Raw genomic sequence first — 6,190 nt, 5'->3', positions numbered from 1 at the left:
CCGTGGACAGACATTTTAAAATCTATCCCTAGCAGAGAAAAATGAGGAGCAAGACATTAAGTAATTGCTCAAGGTCACATAGCTCCTTGGAAAAGCCAGCATCTCCGAGTCCTAGCCCAGTGTAACCCAGACCCTGAGGTCGGGCTCCCTGATAGGAACCTTACAATAAATACCATCTTGGGCAAGTCACTTAACATCTGATGCTACATTTCTTCATCTATAAAATGGGGAAAGTAATATCACTTACCTCATGGGTTTTTAAATTTTTTAAACAATTGTTTTTAACCTCATGGGGTTTTTATGAGGTTTTAACGAGATAGAGTCCAGGTTGGTAAACTTTTTCTCTAAAGGGCCAGATAGTAAATATTTTTTTTTTTTAATTTTATTTATTTATTTATGGCTGTGTTGGGTCTTCGTTTCTGTGCGAGGGCTTTCTCTAGTTGTGGCAAGTGGGGGCCACTCTTCATCGCGGTGTGCGGGCCTTTCACTATTGGCCTCTCTTGTTGTGGAGCACAGGCTCCAGACGCGCAGGCTCAGCAATTGTGGCTCACGGGCCTAGTCGCTCCGCGGCATGTGGGATCTTCCCAGACCAGGGCTCGAACCCGTGTCCCCTGCATTGGCAGGCAGATTCTCAACCACTGCGCCACCAGGGAAGCCCAATATTTTTGGTTTTGTAGACCATAAGGTTTCTGTTACAACTGCTCAGCTGCTGTTGTAGGTGAAAGCAGCCATAGACAGTACATATTCGAATGGGTGTGGCTGAGTTCCATTAAGACTTTCTTCACAAAACCTGTTTGTGGGCCAGATTTGACCCACAGACCATAGTTTGTCAACTGCTGTCATGAAGCATGGAAAGATCTTGGTCTTTGTCCAATATAAGGGGAGCACTCAGTAAACAATAGCTATTATTGTTATTATTATACTATTATTATTACTTTATTCCTTCAGCAGTCCTGTTCTGCTTTTTATTTTTGTACTTTTTCTTCCAGCATTGTTATTTGTTTCCATCTATTGGGAAGTAAGGAAAAATTCAGTTCCATTCTAGCCAGCTGTGGTAGCCAGTTCCCAAGATGGCCCTCAATGATCCTTGCTTCCTGGTATTCTGGAAGGATAAGAGGCCAAGTCGGGAAGAACTGAGGCCCCCAGTCCCTCTCAAAATGAGTAGGGCTGAGCTGGTAACCCATAAGGTATTTAGAAATGACTATATGACCTCTGGTGCTAGGTCATGAAAGACATTGTGACTTTCTCCTTGCTCTCTTTCGGATCACTTGCTCTGAGGGAAACTAGTTGCCATGTTGTGAGGACACTCAAGCAGCCCTGTGGTCTATGTGGCAAGTAACTAAGGCCTCTTGCCAACAGCCATGAACTTGCCAACCAGGTGAAAAGTCTTGAAAGTGAATCTTCCAGCCCCAGTTAAGCCTTCAGATGACTGTAACTGACTTCAACCTCACGAGAGACCCCCAAGCCAGAACGACCCTGCTAAGTTGTTCCTGTATTCCTGACCCACAGAAACTGTATGACATAATAACTGTTCATTGTTTTCTAAGCTGCCAAGATTTGGGATAATTTGTTACGCAGCCATAGACAACTAATACGCCACTGTCATAACTGAGAATTGCCTACATTAGCTGACCGCTGTTTAGCTTGCGTCAGAGCAGAAGAACGCTTTCAGGTGAGAGTTTGCTGATCCCCTAATGCTTTGAGTGACAGAGCAATTTGCAGAGCTGTGGTCACTTGGCCACTGCTGCTACCTGATTTTGAGGGTCCCCTGACCTCAAGTGTTCTGACTCCAACCTGACCATCTAGTCACATCTCCCAGAAACTTCTCATGCACCCCACATTCTAGCCACATCAAATGATTAAAACTGTTACTCATTATACATGTGTAATTATTATTAATTCCTATTAATAACATTACCACTTACGGCATACTCATAGTGTGCTTTGCCCATTCTCATTTAATTCCCTGCACAGTCCTACGAAGAATGTACTAGAATTAATTCCATTTTTCTCAGATCGGGAAACCACTTTTCAAAAGGTTACAGAGCTAGGGGCTGAGCTAGAATTTGAACACAGCATGCCTGACTTCTGGGTCTGGGCCTCTCAGATACTTTGCCCTTTTTATTGCTTCTCTGTCTTTGCTCACACTATTCCCTCTTCCAGGCGTTCCCTTCCTCCTTCTCCAGTAGGTGACACTTATATTTCATGACCCAGCTCAAATATCACCTCCCCGCTGACACCCTCCCTGACATTCTTATCTGGTAACACACATTTATTGAAGACCTGTTCAGTCAGGTCTTCAAGACAGCCACTGTTCCACCATTGAGATGCAGTAGTAAAAATAAACCACACAAAACCCAAAAGAACAGCAAAGTTCCTGCATTTAGGAAGATAACATTAAGATCATTTTAGGGACTTCCGTGGTGGCACAGTGGTTAAGAATCCACCTGCCAATGCAGGGGACACAGGTTTGAGCCCTGGTCTGGGAAGATCCCACATGCTGCAGAGCTACTAAGCTCTAGCGCCACCACTGAGCCTGTGCGCCACAACTTCTGAGCCCGCGTGCCACAGCTATTGATGCCCATGTGCCTAGAGCCCGTGCTCTGCAACAAAGAGAAGCCACGGCAATGAGAAGCCCATGCACCGCAACGAAGAGTAGCCCCCGCTCGCCGCAACTAGAGAAAGCCCACACACAGCAACGAAGATCCAATGCAGCCAAAAAAAAAAAAAAAAAAAAAAAAGATCATTTTAGAAGTAGAGCCCAATACTGTGCCGATGGGATTTTGGGGGAATGAAGGAAAGGGAGAATTGAGGATAACACTTCAGTACTTAAGTGCCTGGCTTAGGTAACTAGCATCATCTCTGGGGGTGGGGAAGACTTGAAGAAAATCAGGCTTGTGTGTGTGTGTGTGTGTGTGTGTGTGTGTGTGTGTGAGTGGAGTGAGGGATATGAAGCAGGAACTCAATAGCTCTCTTATAAATGTGTTAAGTTTTAGATTCTTATAGACATCCAGGTTTCTAATGGACAGTTGTCTTCTGGGTCTGGAGTTTAGTGGACGGCTCATCACTGTACAGATGGTATTTAAAGCCATGGCAGTGGATGAGATCAAGCAGGGAGAAAAACAAGAGGGCTCAGGCCTAGTCTTTTCTTTGCTCAAGTTAGTTTCCCCCTCCTTCTAACTCCATCACGCCTTATTTTGGTACTTGTTGAGATGGTTTGTTCCTCAGTGGACTGGGAGGGTCTTGGGGGTGGGCACCATGTCTTACTTCTGCATCGGCCGTGCTCAATGCAACGCCTGATCTGTGGTAGGTTCTCACTAACTGTTAACTGGTGTCCTACGGTCATGTGATTGAGTGAGGAACTACTGTCTTCCTGGAGCTCTAGGTTTGCTATGGTCAAGTTCATGCTTTTGGTCTTCCAGAATATAGCTACACTCCAACCTTAAGGCAGTCAGGGATCTGATGCATCACTGCAGAAAAGACAAGTGGTCATCAACCTCACATGTGTGGCAGTCAGGAGGTGGGATGGCCAGAGTGATGAGCTCTGCCTTAGAGGGGCTGTAATTGAGTGATCGAGACAGGACAGATAGGGAGAGCTCAAGAAGAAATACCACTCAGGATGGTGAAAGAAAGCTGACCATTCTCTAAGAAATGTTAAATACGTGTAATGGAACTATGGTTCAGCAAATCACAAGGACTTGAACTGTACAAGAAAAAATGAGAGAAGGGGAACAAAATTTATCAATGATGTTTATTTGAGGGGATATCAGAGTCTCAGGGAGAAACAAAAATAAAATGAGGGAGCAGGGATTCAATTTTGTTGAGCTGTTAAGTACCAGATGCTTACACATTTTCTATTAAATTTTTCTCTTCTGTGTTGTACAGAAAGATAGCAGAGGCTTGGCATCAAATGGCTAGCATTTGAACTCAGGTTTGTCTAGCTCTAGAAGCCACTAAGAAATGAAAGCTTGGGTAGCAGCATAGCATAGTAGAAAGAGAACTAGATTTGTAGATGGGGACTTGAATTCTTTTGACCAATTGAAGATGCAGTCTTATTGCCTTCTGGTTTCCATTGTTGCTGATGGAAGGTCAGCTGAATGCCTGATTCCAGCTCCTTTTTTTAGGTAATCCATCTTTTTTTCCCCTCTAGCTGCTTTTAAGATTTTCTCTTCATCTTTGGTTTTCAGCAGTCTTTTAAAAGAAATGTGCCTGAGTGTAGACCTCTTTTTATTTATGCTGCTTGGGATTTGTAAGGCTTCTTGAATTTGTGGTATGATGATGTCTTTGATCACTTTTGGAAAATTCTCAGCTGTTATCTCTTCAAATATTGCTCCTGACATTTTCCCTCTCTCTTCTCCCTGGGCTGTTAATAACACACATGTTAGATCTCACTGTCTTTTACGTCTCTTGCCCTATCTTCTGTATTGTTATCCTTTTGTCTTTCCTACTGTTTTCTGGTAATTTCTTCTGACCTAACATAGTTCACCAGTTTTTTTTTTAAACTAAAACTATCCTTTGTATTGTTAATTTTAGTTATTATGGTTTTCATTTCTAACATATCTGTTTGGTTCTTTTTATAGAGTTCAGTTCTCTGCCAAAATTCTCAGCTTTATGTTTTACTTCTTTTATTTCCTAGAATGTGGTAAGCATAGTTACTTTAATGCGAATATCTAGAGCTTATGTGGGTCTGTTTCTATTGTTTGTTGATTTTCCTATGTTTTTTGTTTTTTAAAATACTGCTTTGTGTCCTTTATGCCTTAGTATTTTTTATTGTGTGTTGGGCATTGTTTTTGCAGAATTGCTTGCAGAATCAGTTTGAGACCTATTATTTTCCTTCTGAGAAGGTTTGTGTTTGCTTCTGCCAGGTTCCTGGGCCACCAACAATCAAGGATTACTTAAATCTAACTTCAGGGCTCTGGAATACTTAAAGCTGAGCTGTAGTCTCTGCAAGGGCCTGTCTACTTCTGGTTCACACTTACTTGTAGAGAGCATCCCTTTGGAGTTCCAATCCAAGGCAAGTCCCAATCTTACTCTTGGTGGGCCTCAGATTCCCTCTCTGCCCCCTTTTCCCTTTGAGGCTGTCAGAAGTGCCACTCAGCCTCTCAGCCGCCACTTGCAGAATTAGCAATTGCCCCCAGGTCTTAAAGCAGCTCAAAGAATGGACTCACTGCTCTGGACGTCCTTCTTCCCTCGTATCCTGGCTGGTAATTCTTCATTATTTTGTTAGCTCTCTGATGTCGTTAAGCAAGTTTTTTGTTTGGCTTTTTGTTTTGCTTTTTACTTTGAATAATCATCAGTTTTATTAAAAACATAATCAAATGTTTATAAACAACAACAACAACTTAAGCTGACAATATATTTCACTGGATTTACCCCTTTTCTTTCTCAAAAGATATTCTGGCAGACAAAATTCTTACAATGAAACCACTTCTAAAAAAAAGCACATATAGATTTTTCTTTCAGTTGATTCTACCTTTGCATGCTTTAGTGATAAATCCTCCCACCTGAGGCAAAGCAGTCACTATATAGGACTAATAGTAATAATAAAAAATAATAATTTGTTTTTATATTTACCAAGAAGAGGGTCAGGGTAATCTTGTTACTGCCTTTGAGTCTATTAATAATCTTCCAATTTTAAATGTGCCAGGGAATGTAACAGACAGAGATTAGCCATATTTCTCTTCTTTATATATTACAAGAAAATTCATAAATTTCTTTCATTTGTTTATTTAAGAATTTGCTTGTTCTGCAGCATTGCTAATTGTCCTCAGTAGAATGGCAGGTGGTCTGAATGACCTAGTTTCCTATAACTGGTAATGGGAGTTCACTCTTCCAGATTTTAGTTCCGGTCTCAGTTCTGTCACAAAATACTTGTAGGACTGTGGGGCCGCTGGTCTTTCCTTTCCTCATTAGTTAAAAGAAGACAATACGGGAATTCCCTGGTGGTCCATTGGTTAGGACTCCGAGCTTTCACTGCGGGGGGCCCAGGTTCAATCCCTGGTCAGGGAACTAAGATCCTGCAAGCCGTGTGGTGTAGCCAAAAAAAAAAAAGAAAAGACAATAACAGTGAGCTTACTTGCCTCACAGATTACCATGGAAGCAAATGAGATAAGCTACATGGAAACATGGGACCCAATGTAAATGAAAAGTGCTAAAGTCCATTTCTCCTTGATCCTCATCCTGAAATTTC

The 6,190-nt window shown here is 42.1% G+C and overlaps 1 long non-coding RNA gene across 1 annotated transcript in view; it reads right to left on the bottom strand.

The window, feature by feature from the left end:
- LOC309658258 overlaps window positions 1–671 on the bottom strand; it is a 215,668-nt gene extending 214,997 nt beyond the window's left edge. Inside the window, exon 1 of the long non-coding RNA XR_014262149.1 lies at window positions 489–671. This is a non-coding gene — a long non-coding RNA (uncharacterized lncRNA). The remainder of the gene's footprint in view (window positions 1–488) is intronic.
- Between the last annotated feature and the right edge of the window lie 5,519 nt (window positions 672–6,190).

This window comes from Balaenoptera physalus (genome assembly GCF_965194825.1).
Source record: "Balaenoptera physalus genome assembly, chromosome: 3".
NCBI classification, from domain to species: domain Eukaryota; kingdom Metazoa; phylum Chordata; class Mammalia; order Artiodactyla; family Balaenopteridae; genus Balaenoptera; species Balaenoptera physalus.
The sequence above is the reverse complement of the archived record's forward strand: the minus strand, read 5'-3'. Positions and strand labels throughout refer to the sequence as shown.